At 43.3% G+C, this 17,432-nt stretch overlaps 1 protein-coding gene across 3 annotated transcripts in view; it reads left to right on the forward strand.

Annotated features, from left to right (window-relative positions):
* DTL (denticleless E3 ubiquitin protein ligase homolog) overlaps positions 1-13,421 on the forward strand; it is a 75,697-nt gene extending 62,276 nt beyond the window's left edge. For 2 of the 3 annotated variants that reach the window (XR_007411808.1, XR_007411806.1), the window contains exon 17: positions 1-13,103. This exon is cut by the window's left edge and continues 18,396 nt beyond it. The gene's annotated coding sequence lies outside the window, so the exon portion shown is untranslated. Of the gene's footprint in view, positions 13,104-13,185 lie in introns of those variants that run through there. The other variant, XR_007411807.1, reaches the window with a different exon arrangement.
* Positions 13,422-17,432: the final 4,011 nt, after the last annotated feature.

Here is a 17,432-nt window from a genome sequence, read left to right on the forward strand (position 1 = left end):
TACCACATTTCCCTCAGCTCCTACTTGGAGACATGAGGTGGGGCTCTTATGATCATCTGATAGAAGAGGAAGAAGCTAAGCTTAGGTCACAGTTGGGTCACACCACAAGTGGACTGGTGCTGCTTTACAGCCCATCCAGGGGCAGCCCTGAAAAACAGTGCTCAGAGGAAACTTTAATAATAGAACTTCCACCCACTTGTCATTCTCTTGTAAGAAAAGATAAATAGCCTAAGGCAAAGAATATATAGGTAGCGATGAATAGCTTAGCTGTATTGGTCAGGGGCCTGGAAAGGACAAAGCTTGGAAGATAAGGGGCAGGGAGGTCTGAGAAAGAGGCATGTGGCTAGACCTATGGAAGTAGGCATGAAGTATGATGTATTTTGCCACATATTAATGGCCACCAGAAAGCAACTGCCACTAAACACAAGTAGATGAAATGACTCAGCCAGTTGATCTCAGATAGCTTCTGTCACTGGCTACCTCTGTGCAAACTCCCAGTCGCAAAGGCTAGTCTAGCTACTGCTTCCACAAATGACCAGCCTGCCAGGAACAGAATCTGATGCTCAGCTCTCAATACAGCACCATCCTTCAAGAACATAAGCCAGACACTTATGGCAAGTTGATAACACTGGAACTTTTTCATTTTGAAAGAGGAAACACCAGGTGACTAGCATTAAGACATATTTCATTAACTCAAATGCATATGCATAACCTCATGCATTAACTCAAAATGGATCACAGACTTACATGTAAAATATAAAGCTACAAAACTAACAACAACAAAATAACAGGAGAAAATGTTTGGGATCTAGAGCTAGGCCAAGAGTGATCCACAAGGAAAAATGGATAAATTTTACCTTATCAAAGTGTAAAATTTTTGTTCTGTGAAAGATCCTATAAAGAGGATTTTAGACAGTAATTGGGAGAAAACGTTTGCAAAACATACAGCTGACAGAGAACTAGTATCTAAAAATATACATAGAAAAATCTTAAAACTCAACAGTTAAAAAAATCCACTTATAAAATGAGCAAACACATGAACAGGTATTTCACCAAAGAAGGTATACAGATGGCAGATAAGCACATGGAAGGATGTTCAATATTATTGCCATTCGAGAAATATAAATTAAAGCCACAGTGAGGTATCACTACATACTTAAATAAGTAAGAAATATGACCTCAAATGCTGGTGAGGATGTAGAAAAACTGGATTGCTCACACATTCCTGGTGGGAATGTAAAATGGTCCAGCTGCACTGGAAAAAATTTTGGTCATTTTTTTATAAAACTAAACATAAAATTACCATATGACCCAACAATTACACTCTTGGCCATTTATCCCAGAGAAATTAAGACTTATGTTCACACAAACATCTGTACACAAATATTCGAAGAAGCTTTTATTCATTACAGCTAAAAAACTGAAAACAGCTCAAATGTCTTCCAGGGAATAAATGGCTAAACAAACTGTAGTATATTCATACCATGGAATACTCAGCAACTGAGAATGAACTATTGATGAACCAGACTTGGATGAATCTTCAGGGAATTATGCTGAGTGATAAAAAGCTAATTCCCAAAACTTATGTCCTGTATGACTCTGTTTATAAAACATTTCAAAATGACAAAATTTTAGAAATGGAGAATAGATCAATGGTTGTCAGGCATCAGGGATGGAAGAACAAAAGGAAAGGCAGCTGTGGTTATAAAAGACCAATATAGAGATCCTTGTGGGGATAGAACTGTTCTAGATCCTGACTGGTGGTAGATATTCAAACCCACATGGGTGATAAAATGCTACAGAACTAAGTGCATGTGTACAACCACACACACACACACGAGTACAAGTAAAATTGGGGCAATCTGAGTTGTACCAATGTTGATATCCGAGTTGTAACATTGTGCTATAGTTTTGCAAGATGTACCATTAAGGGAAACTGGATAAAAGAGTACATGGGATCTCTGTTTTAATTTTTACAACTTCATGTGCATTTACAGTTATCAAATAAAGGTTTCATTTAAAAACAACATATTCCTGGTTGATATTCCATATTTGGATTTGCCATTCTTGCCCGTGGAGCCTTGGCCAACACCACAGTCCAAAGGCTTACGGAACACTAGATCCACTGACATGGGATCAAGCGTGACCTTGCCTCAGACGGTGGGCCTCACCTTTCTGCAAAGGAGATGTGGGAGTGGGCACATGACCATGGTATCCCCTAGTTCTATCTCATACCCAGAAGTTACTGGTCTGATGGAGGGGTGAAGTGGCTGCTTAAAGATGCAGCTGAGGCACCAACTTGGAATTGATAACCTGCAAAGTTGGGGTGTTGTCCCCCAGGATGTGATCTCATCCCAATCAACAATCATTATACAGTACTGTGTCTCCCAATAGGCAGAATGCATAAGTCCAGGAACCAAGAGGAAGAACCATTCACCATCACTCCAGTGGCCTCCTCGGGAAGTCTCTGCTTCCAGTCCTAGCAACTTGTGGCTTTGTGGGTCTAGAGGTCCTGGTTCCCAAAGGGAGAATGCTTCTACCAGGAGGAGCTATAGTAGGAGTTCCAGTAAGCTTTAAGTCACAGCTGCTGCCTGGTCACTTCAGGCTCCTCATCCCAAGAGACTGGCAGACAGAAAAGGATCACCACATTGCCCAAGGTCATCAGGATGCTGTGTTACAGGATGCTGGGAGCAAGGAAGACTGTCTTTGGCACTCAAGTAATCTACTGGAGTGTCTCCTGATACTCCCTCTCCCAAGTATAAAGGTAAATGGAAATGTGCAGCAGCCTTAATCTGGGAAGGCATGGTGACCCACTGCTCAGATCAATAAAGGTCTGGGTCACAACACCAGATTAGCCACTTGGAACAGGGGAGATGCCAGCCAGGGATGAGGAGACTCTAGAATGGGTAGTACAGAAAGGAGATGATGAGTATTGGTTGTGGCCTCAAGACTAGCTGCAGTAGCAGTAGTGGAGACAGAGAGAGGTATGGCTAGTTCATCGCACTAACCTTCCTTAAGTTCCCCAAGGAAGCAGACCAACTACAGTTTCAGAGAAGCTGTTCCCAGATGGAGTGGATTTGAACAGCACAAGAAGTTGTTTGTAGTGGATACTATGAGGCAGCATCCAGATTCCCTCAGCACCCATGAGTGTTGCCTGTTGATGGCTCATAGCTCTGTTGCTTTCTGGACAATGTTGTCAGCTAAAGGGAGCTTCCTTGGTTCATTTCTACACCCCCTTACAGGAGGCAGCCCACATCTGAAGCCTGGTCACTGTGGGGCTAGAAAGCCCTGGCCAGTGCTTCAGTTTGGGAATCTTTAAGAAGCATTTCAAAATTAATTCATTCAAAACAAAACTCTTACAGTCCTCTCTGAATCTTTTCCCTTTCCCCATTTCAGTAAATGCCAATTCCCTGCTTCCAGTTTGAGAGCTTTCCTTTGACTCCTCTTTTTCTGGTTCCCCAGATGTCTTAATATACCAGCAAATCTTGTTGGCTTTACCTTCATATCCCCACTTTGACCACATCCCAGCATCACCCATTGCTAACCCTCTGGTCCAAATCTGTATAAATTCTCTCCTAACCAGCCTCCCTGCGTTTGTGTTTGCCTCCTGCCATCTAGTCTATGAAGCAACCAAAGTGAATATTAAGAGCTAAGTCGGATCATGACACTCCTCTATCAAATTCTTCTAGTGGCTTCTCATCACACTTGGACTACAAGCTAGAATCTTTACAACAGCCAAGAAGCCCTACATGGTTTGGCCCTGTGCCATCTGTCTTAACTTCATCTGCCACACTGCTCCAGACTCTGGCCTTCATTCTGTTCCTCAAGCTTGCTGAGAAGGCTCTTGCTACAGGGTCTTTGTACTTGCCTTTCTTTCTTTCTTTTTTTTTTCTTAAGGTTTATTTATTTATTTGAGAGAGAGAGAGCGAGCATGAGCAGGAAGGGCAGAAGGAGAGGGAGAGAATCCCAGGCAGATTCCAAGCTTAGTGCAAAGTGGATGTGGGTCTCTGGAACTCCCAACCATGAGACTACCTGAGCAAAACCAAGAGTCATTCACTTAACCAACTGCACCATCCAGGTGCCCTGTACTTGCCTTTCATTCTGTCTGGAATGCTCTTCCCCCCAGATAGCCACATGGCTCCATCCCTCACTTCCTTTGGGTTTCTGCTCCAATATTACCTTATCAAAGACGTGTTTCCTGATCATCTTCTATGTAATAGAAACTCCATTCTCACCTTACCACTACCGGCTCTCCCTACCCACCTTTGCTTAACACTTACCACCTGACAGAATTTTTTGGTTTGTCTATTTCCCTCCACTAGAAGGTAAGCTGCATGAGGACAGGGATTTGACCTTTTCGTTCATTGCATTATATCTCCAGTTTCTATAACAAGGCTTGGCATGTGGTAAATACTCAAAAAAAAAAAAATTATTGGATGAACCAACAAAGTTTCAGGTACTTTGAAACTGCCCTGGCTCCACTCCAAAACCACCATACCCTGAAGTACAGATACGCTGAGACCACCACAGAAATAGCCATAGTCACATGCAACACACAGCCTTCACTGACCCAATAAATATCTTAGGAGAAAAATATCTCTTTGATTGTGAATTCACTGGCCTGAACCATTTTGACTGCAATGGGCCTCAAAGATTCAGGAAAAAGGAAGAGACCCAAACCTGCAGGAATGGCTCATGGCATGACACCAGAGCCAATGTATCTATCAGGCACAGCGTTGAGGTCCCATGATACTTTTATGGCCCACAAAAAAATATTATAATGTTAATTTCTGTTGAAATCAGAAGAAAAATGAGTATAATAATAATAATGAATAGATGATAATAAACCTAGCTTGGATTATATCTATCTTTTTTTTTAAGATTTTATTTATTTATTCATGAGAGGCACAGGGAGAGAGAGGCAGAGACACAGGCAGAGAGGGCAGAGAGAGAAGCAGGCTCCATGCAGAGAGCCCCATGTGGGACTTGATCCCGGGTCTCCAGGATCATGCCCTGGGTGGAAGGCGGTGCTAAACCGCTGAGCCACCCAGGCTGCCCGGATTATATCAATCTTTATGCCAATGTAGTCATAAAATAGAATTTTTAATATTTTTTATGGACGAAGCAGCCCAGGAAGGCAAAAGGGACACATGAGAGTCATAATGTGGCCCTGTCTGACACAGCTCACCTTTAAGGCTCTGGGGAATATCAAGGGCCAGAAGGATGGAGAGAAGGAGGGGAACTGAGGTTCAGCATACTTTCCCACTTATTTGTAACCCCAACCTAGCATTTTAGTCCCATGCTATCAAAGGGGAAACTGAAGCCCTGAAAACTTAAATGTTTTTGCCAAGGCCATTGGGAGAGTAAATGACTGCACTAGGATTGGCACCTAGGCCATTGGAGACCAGGCCACAGGTCAGCTTATTGCACTGCAGCTGACAAATGGTGCCTGCAAACCCACAGATACGGAAATGTGGTTAGACACTTTGCTCAGATCTGCCCTTGCCTGCCAAAGGCTGCCCTACACTGGGTCCTGCCCCCTGAGTCACCCCAGCTCCACCCTGCTCTTTGGGAGCCCGAATTTCCCTCATCAATTTCATCCCCAACGCCAAGCCCCTGCCCCACCCCAAGTTCCCCATCTTAATCACGAAACTTGGGGAGAAATAGGATCAAGTTGAAATGCCCCACCCTATGAATAGGCACGTTGGCTGCTCCCTCCTGCCTGTCAGTCCTTCCAGAGAACAGTAACTTGGTCCTGAAGGAGAAAAGAACAGCCTGGGAGGGATTCATTCTTATTCCCACCACTGGCTGAGTGCCAACTCCTTCCTTGAGCCCATGGAAAGGTCTTCAAAGACTCTTAGGGCATCTTCTGTCTGCACCTAATCCTCCTCAGCACATGCTTGGGGGTAAGTGAGCTCTTTCCTGAGGCCCAAGCAAAAGTTCTCTAAGGAAGGCCCCCTGTCTGTCTCTCCTCCGTCTCTCTCCCCATTTGGTAAACCCTCAGATAGGAGTGGCTGGGTAGTATTCAACCATCCAGGAGAACTAGGAAGTGAAGCATGCCCTTGGGAACAGAGGGCCCAGTTGAATTCCAGCTACGAATAAATAATTTAACCCCTCCAGGTGTCATTGTAACTTGCTAAACACTAAGAGTGAACAAAAGATTCATCGCATGCTTAATAATACAGATTCTGGAATAGAAATACACCAATAAAAGACTCAGTAATCTTTTATGCCTGTTGTATCTTCCACTCTAATTTGCCTGGTTTGGGGGTTGTCATATTCCTGGGTTTCTCATTAATTCATGACACATTTATTGAACACTTGCTATCTGTCAATCAGTATGTAAGCATTGGAAACACAACACTGAACAGAAGAAATCTTTGTCTTTGAGGATCTCCTGCTCTAGTAGGGATTGCAGAGAAGAGAACAGTCAACTACAACATAGTGTGATCATTGTTGAACTCTGGATCTCAGGCAATGGTGTTGCCATCAGGGAACCAGAAACTCAGCTGGCAGAGAAACTATAAGCCTTCAAAAAGTAGGTAATACGTAGATAAACAAGAAATCAAATCATTAGTACACAAGATGGACCAGGATGAATAATAACAGGACCCTGAAACCTTGCATTTGGCCATTTTATAAAATAAGCAGTGTAAACCTAAGTGTTCCTGGCTATTCCCAAGAGAGAGGCTCCTATTAGGGTTCTGGGGAATTAGCCTTAGGAGTTTTCTAAATTGATAATAGATTATTTATATCAGGGCTGGCTTCATGAGTAAGTGGAGTAGGTTGCCACCCACGTGTATGTTCTGAGAGAAACGAGAGGCTGCCTCAGCCACATACTAAAATGCCTCCTTACGTCACCATTCCTGGAAGTCCATCATTAGAGTCAGTCCTTAGGGATACTTTTAGCGCTCAGAGTCTTCCTTTAGAGGCATGTAGTCCAGAGAGAGATGAGTCTTTGCTCTCACTGTTTGTTTGCGTAGGTTGCTCTTTTCCACATATTCAAATCCTGTCTGTCATTCAGGCCCAGAACACTTCCTCAGTGGTTTTGTTCCAGCCTTGCCTACCCTTGTCTTTGGTACAAGTCTTTGATCCAGCAGGTATGGCCTTGTGCATCTTCTTGGTTGTGTGTGTACACTCTTCCTAATTAGTGTCTATCGATTATCAACTAATGTGTCTATTGTTGCATTACAAACCACACCAAAACTTAGTGACTTAAATGATTATTACTCACAACTCTATAATATGAGCTGGGATCAGTTGAGTGGCATTTTGGCCAGTTGGCTAAGTGTCTCTCATGCAGCCGCAGTCATCTGAAGGCTCAATTGTGATGGGAGATCTAAGAAGGCTTCACTCGCATGTCTAATACTTCAGCTGAGGAGATTAGAACCACTGGGGCTGGCTGGCCCTACTCTCCATATGATGCCTCATTCTCGGGGGCCTCTCCATATAGTCTCCTCTCTAGCAGGTTATCCTGGGCTTCTTTACAGCATGGCAGCTAAGTTCTAAAAGGGAGCATTTCAAGAAGTAGAGCTCCAGTATGCAAGTACTTACCTACCTGCTTCATGTGTGTTAATAGTTCTTTGGCTGAGGAAGCCACCCAGCCAACCCAAGAAGCAATGTGGGAAAGGACTTCAAAAGGTACATGTGGTTTATGGTGTGCCACCAATAGCCACAGTTTATAAACACTTAGAGTAGGCATCACATCTTAAAAAAAAAAAAAAAAATAGAGTATACTGGTAGGTGCTAAATAGATATTTATTGACTGACAGGTATTGAATATAGTTAACTGCCAGCAAAGCTCTATAGGATGGGCCTTGCAGGCAAGAGCTGGAGGTTGCTCCATTAGGAAAGCAGAAGCCTGAAAGGAAAGGTTATTGAACATCAAATACAAATTGGTAGATTTTAGTGAATTTAACTAAGGCCTTCCCTATTGATTTCAAGGCCAGAAAAATGTAAGCAATAAATATCATAAGAAGCCAAAGTATACTCAGTTCAGTACTATGTTACACCTCATGGAGAACACAGAAGAAAGCAGAGCCTGTGATGCCACTGAAGAAACAAGCAAAAATAGGAAAACTTAAATATTATAAGACCTAATAATGTCCCTAACAGTATTTAGCACATAATAGACACTCAAGAAATGTTCTGGAAAAAAGGAATGGGATGTGGTCAGAAAGAGAAAGATAGGGTAGTCCAGGTTTGGCAAACTACAACCCACAGGCCAAATCTGGGCCTCCATCTGTTTTTGTAAATAAAGTTTTACTGAAACACAGCCATGGCCATTTTTTTACATATTACTCATGACTGCTTTTGCACTATCACAGTAGAACAAAGACTCTAAGGCCTGCAAAGCCTAAAATATGTACTAGCTGGCCCTTTACAGAAGTTTGCCAACCCACAAGTGAGTCTAGTGACTCAGTGAATGCTTCCTAGACTCAGTAAAACTGATACAACTTTCCTTGATGGAGGAGCAGGTAGTTAAGCACTAGGATAGGTGGAAGATGAAATACTTTGTGCTCAAAACCATGAATAGTTCTGGCCCCAGTGAAAAATGTTTTTTGGGATCCTCCGCAAGGAAGGAATTGTGTTGATGTGCAATAATCTCAGGCCTCAGCCCCCTGTTTAGACTAGTGGTCCACGTAATTCCTTCTGGCTTTCTCCCCTTCTCATCACCCTGTTTTGCATATCTACCTCTACATTTTTGACCTATGGTGAGGCAAGATATCCAGATATCAAACTTGGGTAGGAGGGAACCACTAACAAGGTAGATGTACTTTCCATTTGGATATATATCTGGGTTCAAAGGAGGAAAGAGAGAACCAAACTCTAAGGAGAAAGGGCTTGGTACCTTAATCCTTATTCCTTCAGCTTACATGGGCCTCAAGAGGTCATCTTGGTCATTCCTCTGTGGTCAGACTGGATTGATTTTAAATCATCTCCTAAATCTAAATCACACTCACACACACACAGGGATACAGACACACACCCCTCACTGTTCCCATGACCACATGCTTAAAAAGAGCATAGTCTCTCCCCAGAGCTGACTTATCCATAGGCACAGTAGGCACAGTGCCAAGGGTCCCATGAGATTTTTAAGGACCAATAAAAATGTTTCAATTTTAATTTCTTTTAAAACCAGAAGGAAGACTGTATGTAATATCAATGGATATATAATAAGCATCCAGACTGAATTATGCTAATCTTTATACGAATTATATAAAACATAATTTTTAATATTTTTGTATGGAGGGAGGAGCCCACAAAGGCAAAAGTACCGAGGGCCAGCAAAAGCCAGAATGCAGCCCTGTCATCCTCAAGGAACATCTCTCAGGGTTCACAGACTTGATGGAGAGAGAATGCTTTGCAAGATCTGAGCAGAGTTCCTTCTGATCATGTCCTTCTTTGGCCCAGTCCTTGGGAGAATTTAATACAGCTGCCTTTGACCTTTGAGTCAGAAGAAAAAAAAACAAAAAACCTCTCTGGGAAGGAAGCGGAGGCTTGCAGCTAGACAAGAAGAGTGCTGGTGTTGATTCAACTGGCCCCAGGGCCTGGCGAGACCAGACTGCCCAGCAATGCCCCCGCCACCAGTGTGTCCACTCCTGGCAGAGCAGAACCCAGCTCAGACCCTTCATAAACAAATATTGCTTCAGGCCCAAGTGTGTTGACTTAAGAAAGCTTCACCTCTCTCTGGCAATGCAGATTGTTCTAGGGGAGCAGCACTCTGGCTAAGAGTTCTCCAAGGAGTGAGCGCAGCCTGGAATTTGCTTTCAAGCTTGGTCAAGTTTTTAGAGCCATAAGTGCTGCATCTCAGGAGCCAAGGATTCTGTTTGTTGATTAACCAACTGCTTTAATTTTCTTCCGCCCCCAGCCTCCCCACTTCTCGTTTTTTGCCTCATACTGGTCCTTTTTGGAAGAGTAGGGTAACTGAAATTTGCTTTCCTTAGAGTCAGGGCAGTTGGTGCCACTTAAAACTCAACTTAAGATTTACCTGGATGATCTTTGTAATGGGTTGAGTTGTGTGTCCCTCCCCCCTCCCCCTGCCATTGCAAAGAAGATGTGTTGAAACCCTAACCCCTAGTACCTTGGAACATGACTTTGTTTGGAAAGAGGCTCATTGCAGGTGAAATCACATTTGGATGCAGTCGTATTAATTTGACATGGTTGGTTTCCTCATGAAAAGAGCACTACTGTGTGGAGAAACAGAGTCACAGAGACAGAAGATGATCAAGGAAAACCAGAAGCAGAGAAAGGAGTTCTGCTGTAAGAAGCCAAAGAAACTGGGGCTACCAGAAGTGGACAAAGCAAGGAAGGATAGTCTCCTAGAGCCTTCAGAGGAAGTATGATCCTACCAATACCTGGATATCAGATTTCTAGCCTCCAGAACTGTGACAGAATAAATTTCTATTGTTCTAAGCCACTGATTTGTGGTACTTTGTTCTCGAAGCCTTAGGAAACTAGTACAGTCTTCAGAGCAAATAATCCACACAGCGAGAGCCTCAGGAATCAGTTGACTTGTGGAGCCCTTGGTCAGTGTAAAAACCTTACTTCTCAGAGTTTTTCTTTCTCCATTACCTCATTTTTACCTCATGAATACTTGGTGACCCAGGGCAGATTTTATTATCACTCATTTTACAGATGGCAAAATCTGGAGCTCAGGATGTAAATCATTTACCCCAGGTCATTTGTTAAGTGTCTCTGTGGCTTAGAAGAAAACAGTGAGTAATAGAAATTCAAAGTCAGTTCTGCCCCTGACTAGATGTATAGGGCCTTTGGTGAGTTACCCAATCCCCAAGGGATCTGAACTTTGGAATTTCAAGTATAGTTATATTTGTTTAAAGAATATTAAAAATTACCTTAAATCCTAAAAAAAAAAAAGAAGAAGAAGACCATAATTTCAGAATTAAAGGCACGTCTTTTAAATAGAGTACATCTAGTTAATTTTTTTTAAACTCACTACATTGTCCTTCCTTCCACCCCCACCCCCATCCCCCAGAAAACAGATATAAGGATTGGCATTTGGGAACCACTTCTGAAATCTCTCTAGGCCTCATTTAGCTTATCAGAGAGTGTTGAATTTCTCCTTGATTCCCTTCTACCACTTAACATTTTATGATTCTCTGACCCAAGCCCAGATTCTCTTTCTACTAACAAATCTGGAAACAGGAACCCCTGTGTCTGGATGGCGACGACAGCCAGAATGCTCTGGTCAGAGGAATGTCCAGGTTGTCCTGGTTGAATGAGTGTCCCAGGTTCTGTGCTGAGACCACACTATACCCTGCTGTATTCTGAGAGAGAGCAACCAAGAGTTGTTTTGGTGGCGTGTCAGGTAAGCCGTGAGAAGAACTGTCTCCCTCTTAGGAAGTGACCCCTTCATATTTGAAGCAAAACCGTGTGGGATTTGATGTGCAAACGGCAGCCTGATTTCTCCCTGCCCCTCCTGCCAGCAGGCTGGTTCTGGCTGGCTTCTCTCTCACCCTGAGCTAGAGGTCTCCTTGGCCCTGCAGGCCATCAGTTCCCCTTGCTGCTCTAGGTCACCTGTTTGGAAAAGCCAACCTGGAGAATCCATGCTCCCACACACAGGCTGCCACCGTGCTAAGCCTGAAGCTTGAATGTGCCTCTTAGGTAAGATCATCAGTGATAATAATAATAATAATCTTCTGCACAGTTTTTGAAGGATTTTTAAATCCGCTCTTTTTTAAGATTTTATTTATTCATGAGAGACACAGAGAGAGGCAGAGACATAGGCAGAGGGAGAAGCAGGCTCCCTGTGGGGATCCCAATGCGGGACTTGATCCCAGGGCCCCAGGATCGAGACCTGAGCGGAAGGCAGATGCTCAACCACTGAGCCACCCAGGTGCCCCAAAATCCAGTATCGTCTCTCCATGATATCAGTGCTCAGGGAGATCTTCATGAAAGAAATGGGGCCGGAAGGGTACCCTGCAAAGGCAGGCGGTATTTGAACCAGGAGTTAGGGATGGGAAGGATGGGAATGGGATGTGGGGCGGCTGGAGGACAGAAGGAGCTGTGCTTACAGCTGAGAAAAGCCCTGCCTGAAGGAGGCACTGAACTCCCCCAGGAACAAGAGGAGATGAGCCCGGAGTGTGGAGATATCACAGGCTTTGGAGGCAGCGTAGTTGGGGGTCAGACCCCCATTGGGTTGCTTACAGGAGTGCTTTGGAGGCAGCCTCATTGGGGGTCAGACCCTCATTGGGTTGCTTACGAGAGTGCTTCCCCCTATCTCCTGCCCCCTCGCTGTGAGGAAAAGCTCCCCAAGGCCAGAAAAGTTAAGTAATCCTGAAAAGTCAGGAAAGGGCAGGAACAGAATGAGTCTGATAGGGATTCTCTGTATTAAAAAGTTGTTTAGGGCAGCGGTCACACTGACTCCACCCTCTCAATCTTCTGACCTGTTTGGGTCCCTCCATCCCCCCCTCCCGGCCCCCCAAGGAGAAGTTTCAGAGTAGCAAAAATCCAAGGAAATCAACAGACGAACTTGACCCCTCCAAGGCCATTTGACCAAACCACCAAGCCAAAGAATAGTCCTGCCGCCCCCCCTCCATGATCTCAGGCGGGGTCCACAATAAGGACTGAGGAAGTGACCTGCTCTCAGGAAGCGGGTGGACAAGTGACCTAAGATTCAGCCCTTCCCTTCTTGGAAGGAACTTATCATCTAAAGAAGGAAAGCTTTAAAATGCATTCCTTTTTCAGTGCAGAAGGAAAAGGAGTGGAGGAAGAATTTAGTGTCCTACAATAGTTTCTAGAATATAGAGGAAAAACTTTTTCTACAAATGGACACCTGCTCCCCCCAATCTGAGCGGAGATTCTGCAGCTTTAAAGAGACCTTCTCTAGGGGCACCTGGGTGGCTCAGTCAGTCCAGCATCCGAGCATCTGAGCCTCCAATTTCTTGGTTTTCAGTCAGGTCTTGATCTCAGGGTCACGGGATCAGGTTCCACATCAAGTCTCCCAGAGCCTGCTGGGGATTCTTCTCTCTCTTGCTCCCCCTCCATCCCTCCCGACCTCTCTAAAATTAAAAAAAAAAAAATTAACAGAGATCTTTCTCTAGAAAATTTACCTTCTACTTTTATTATTGTCCCAATTGAAACCTAGAGGAATTTTTTTATCATATATGATGTTGATGTGTTTATTTCTTCATCTGTTTTGTTGCCCATCATCTCCTGTTGCAGCTGTTGAGATTCAGACTTGGCAGTATGTGTCGAGATGAGGCGTGTCAACCTAGGAACCAGAGGAAGATTGGGATCAAACTCCTAATTAATATGTATTTGGTTTGCCATGACTTTATTTGAATTTGCGTTTCTTTTGTGAAAGTAATATATATATATGTATATATATATACATATATATATATATTCAACTTTGTGTTTTGATTATGAAAGTAACTTAAGTACCCATTGGAGAGTTTAAAATGAATACAGGTTCAAAATAAAATAATAAAATAAAATAAAAACTTCCTAGTATGGTCTTGTTCTCCTCCGCAGATACACTCATGGTAATTAGTTCCTTATACATTCTTTTATAAAAAAGCATTTATGTAACTATGAGAGTATATCCTTTCTTAAAAACACACACAAATGGAATTGTACTATGCAGATTTTTACACATCTTGCTTTTTTCACCTAAAAATCGTCCTTGGTGATTATTGTTTATTGATAGTGTGATCATATGTCCTAGTTTGTTTGCCTGGGACAGTCCTAGGTTACACCTGCTGTCCCAGCATACTTATCAATAGAATCTACTATTTTCTACTCTCAAAAGAGATTTTGGTTTGGATAAAGCTTCTGGTCACTCTACTTATCAGGCCAAATGGATCTTTTTTGCTTTCCGTAAGTTCATGGAATGTTACACCATGGATAGCTCAAATGTAATGAATCACCCATCTGTGGAAACTTAAGTTATTTCTTGTTTTTAATGACTAGAAGCCATTCAGCAGAGAGCCTCCTGTATACTTACCTTCAAACTCCTGTGAAGGCACAAGTGCAAAATAAGTTCTTAGCAGTGAAAATTGTGGGGGCTCAAGGATTTGTGCCTTTTATATATTTTTCTGTGAAAATATTTTTTTACCTTTCTAAGTGTGGTATTATACTCTGTTATATAAATATATCACAATTTCTTTATCCACTTTTTACATTTTGGACATTCTAGCTAAATACCTCTCCAAAAAGGAGGAACTGCAGGCAGAAAAACCAGCCCAGAGTCACCCAGATCCTCCCACACATCTTCACTGGACTTCTGACCAACCAGATCATGATCCCCCCTCACCTGATTACAGCAGGCTCTCATCTGACCCATCCTCTCCTCCTGCAAGTACCCAGTCCACTTCCTCCAGGAGGCACTGCCTGGCTCCCCAGCTGTGCTCACTGAGACTGGGATGGCACCCCTTATACTCCCCAGCATCCACTACTTCTCCAATCACCACACTCATCACATTGAACTATAATTTCTCCTTTAAAAAAAGAAGATTTATTTATGTAAGAGAGAAGGGGTTAGAGCAAAGGGAAAAAGAGAGAAAGAATCTCGAAGAAACTCCCTACTGAGCCTGGAGCCCTACATAGGGCTCGATCTCAGGACCCTGAGATCATGACCTGAGCTGAAATCAAAAGTCAGATGCTTAACCAACTGAGCCACCCAGGCATCCCCATAATTTCTTCTTTAATTCCCATCTTCCCACTTGAACTTTGTGTTAGTTTCCTATTGCTGCTATTGCAAATGACCACAAACTTAACGGCTTAAAACAACACAAATGTATTATCTTGCAGTTCTGGAGGTCAGAAGTCTAAAATAGGTCTCACTGGGATAAAAAGAAGGTGTGAGCAGGGCTGTGTTCCTTCTGAAGATTCTAGATAGAATCTGTTTTCTTGCTTTTTTCCAGCATCTAGATAGTGCTCTTATTCTTTAGATCATGGCTCCTTCCACCTTCAAAGGCAGCAATGACCAGTTAAGTCTCCCTTACATCACATCACTCTGACACTGACTCTGTCTCCTACATTTAAAGATCCTGTGATCACATTGGGCCCACCTAAATAATCCAGATTACCCTCTGTATTTTTTTGTTTTAAATAATCTCTTCTCCCAGTGTGGGGCTTGAACTCATGATGTCAAGATCAAGAGTTACATGTTCTACCAACTGAGTCAGCTAGGTGACTTATACTCTATTTTGAAGTCACTTGATTAGCAATCTTAATCTCCCCTGCAGCCTTAATTCACTTTGCTGTGTTGCATAGTATATTCAAAGTATTCAAGGATTAAGACATGGACATCTTTGGGGGCCATTATTTTGCCTACCACAAACTCCAAGCTCTGCAAAGACAGAAAATATTTCATAGTCTCTGTTGCATCCCCAGTACCTGGAGAGGTTAAGTATTCAATAACTGTTTCTCAACTCACTGCTTCCTGCCCTGTGTGATTCTTGAGGGTCTAGTCAAGAGAGGTGGCTCTAGGAGTGCCTGGGTAGCTCAGTCGGTTGGGCATCTGCCTTCAACTCAGGTCATGATCCCAGGGTCCTGGAATTGGCCCCATACTGGGCTCCCTGCTCACCAGGGAGTCTGCTCCTCCCTCTCCCCCTCCCTCTCCCCTGCTCATGTTGCTCACTTGCTCTGTCGCAAATAAATAAATAAATCTAAAAAAAAGAGCTAGCTCTAGGGCTCCACTCATCAAAGTGGGCAAGAAAACCTTGTAGAGGCTGGACAATCCTTTTACAAAAGACGGGGGCCATCGTAGGTGTCGTTCAAGGCAGGGACCTTGTCTTTCATCTCTGTGTTCCCTAGCACAGAGAACCTGGCACACTTTGCATACTCAATGTGTGTTTGTTGAATGGGTCAGGGTGGGACAAGTCCAGTTGGGAAGAGAAGCTAGTAGCAAGGTGTCCACTAGGGCACAGAGTCCAGGTGAGAGAGTTAGAAGTCAGTTGGGGGTCCCTCCTATGTGACCACAGGTTTCTGAGGCAGACAGTGCTATATTAGTGAGGCCCTGAGAGCCACTGGACAGTCAGGTCAGCAGCCAACAGACGAGGGAGTACAACGTGGTTAGCAAGAGAAGAGATGGGGGCTGAGTTCAAGAACCTGGGCATGGATGTTGGTTAAAATGGAGGGAGCACATCAGAAGCCTGCAAGCAGGTAGGAGCAAGCCCAAACATGCCAGATTCCCGCTCCATGCCCCCAGGTATGTATACTGTTGTTCTGTGCTGGGAACCAACTCCACCTAGCCACAAGCCCCTGGACGGTGCCCATGACACGGGAGCTGTAGCAGCCGCTGAGGGACTCTAACGCAGACCTGAGCTGGGGGCAACACAACAAGCAGCAGCTATAGTAGATACAAAGCTGAGTATGACACAGTCATGGTCCTTGCAAAGTCACAGTCTGGGACAGCAGCCAGGCACTAACCCACTATTATGCAAGGTATTAGATTAGAATAAAAGGGGACTAAACTAAAGGTCTTTACAAAAAACAAACAAACAAAAAGGGTCTCATTTACTCTTCCCAGTAATGCATGTGGTAGATATTATTTCTTCCATCTTGTAGATGAGAAATGTGCAGCTCAGAGAGGGAGGGTAATTTGCCCAAGGTCACATAGCTGGTAAATAAGTTGTAGAACCAAGATACAACCTCCAATTTCTCTTACTCTTAAGCCTACACTTTTAAACTCTGTTCCATAAAAGCAGAGACTGTTTTGCTGTATTGTGGAGCATAGCACCAAACATATCATTCTTATGCCCCAGTACTTGGCACACATTCCTTTTATAGCTCTATTTTAGCTAAGCTCTTGGTAGAATAAGCACATTTCACTCATGCCAAACAGGACTTGAAACAGGATAGCTATATGTTTCTGAGCTTCCTTTCCTACCAAACTGTGAGCTTCTGGGAGAAGGAACTATGGTAGTCCCCCCTACACACACACACACACCCCTTTTACTGCTTTTTTGCTTTTCCAAGGTTTTAGTTACCCACAGGCAACTGTGGTCTGGAAGTAGATGATCCTCCTTCTGATATATCATCAGGAGGTCAGTAGTAGCCTAATGCTACATCACAATGCCTACGTCATTTATCTTGTTTCATCTTACCACGTAGGCATCTTATCATCTCATGTCATCAGAGGAAGGGTGAGTATGATACAATAAGGCAATTAGAAAGAGAGAGACCACATTCACATTAATTTTAGTTATACTGTTATAATTGTTCTATTTTATTATTGGGTAGGTTGTTAATCTCTTGTGCCTAATTTATAAACTAAACTTTATCATAGGTGTAAAAAAAAAAACAGTATATACAGGATTCGATAATATCCACATTTTCAAGCATCCACCGGGTGTCTTGGAACATATCCTACATGGATAAAAGCAAGCTACTGTATATCATCTTAACCTTTTAGCCTAGCACACAGTAAGTGTTCAGTAACTTACTGTATGAGTAAGTGGAGT

This window comes from Canis lupus, chromosome 7, assembly GCF_003254725.2.
Source record: "Canis lupus dingo isolate Sandy chromosome 7, ASM325472v2, whole genome shotgun sequence".
Lineage (NCBI taxonomy): Eukaryota > Metazoa > Chordata > Mammalia > Carnivora > Canidae > Canis > Canis lupus.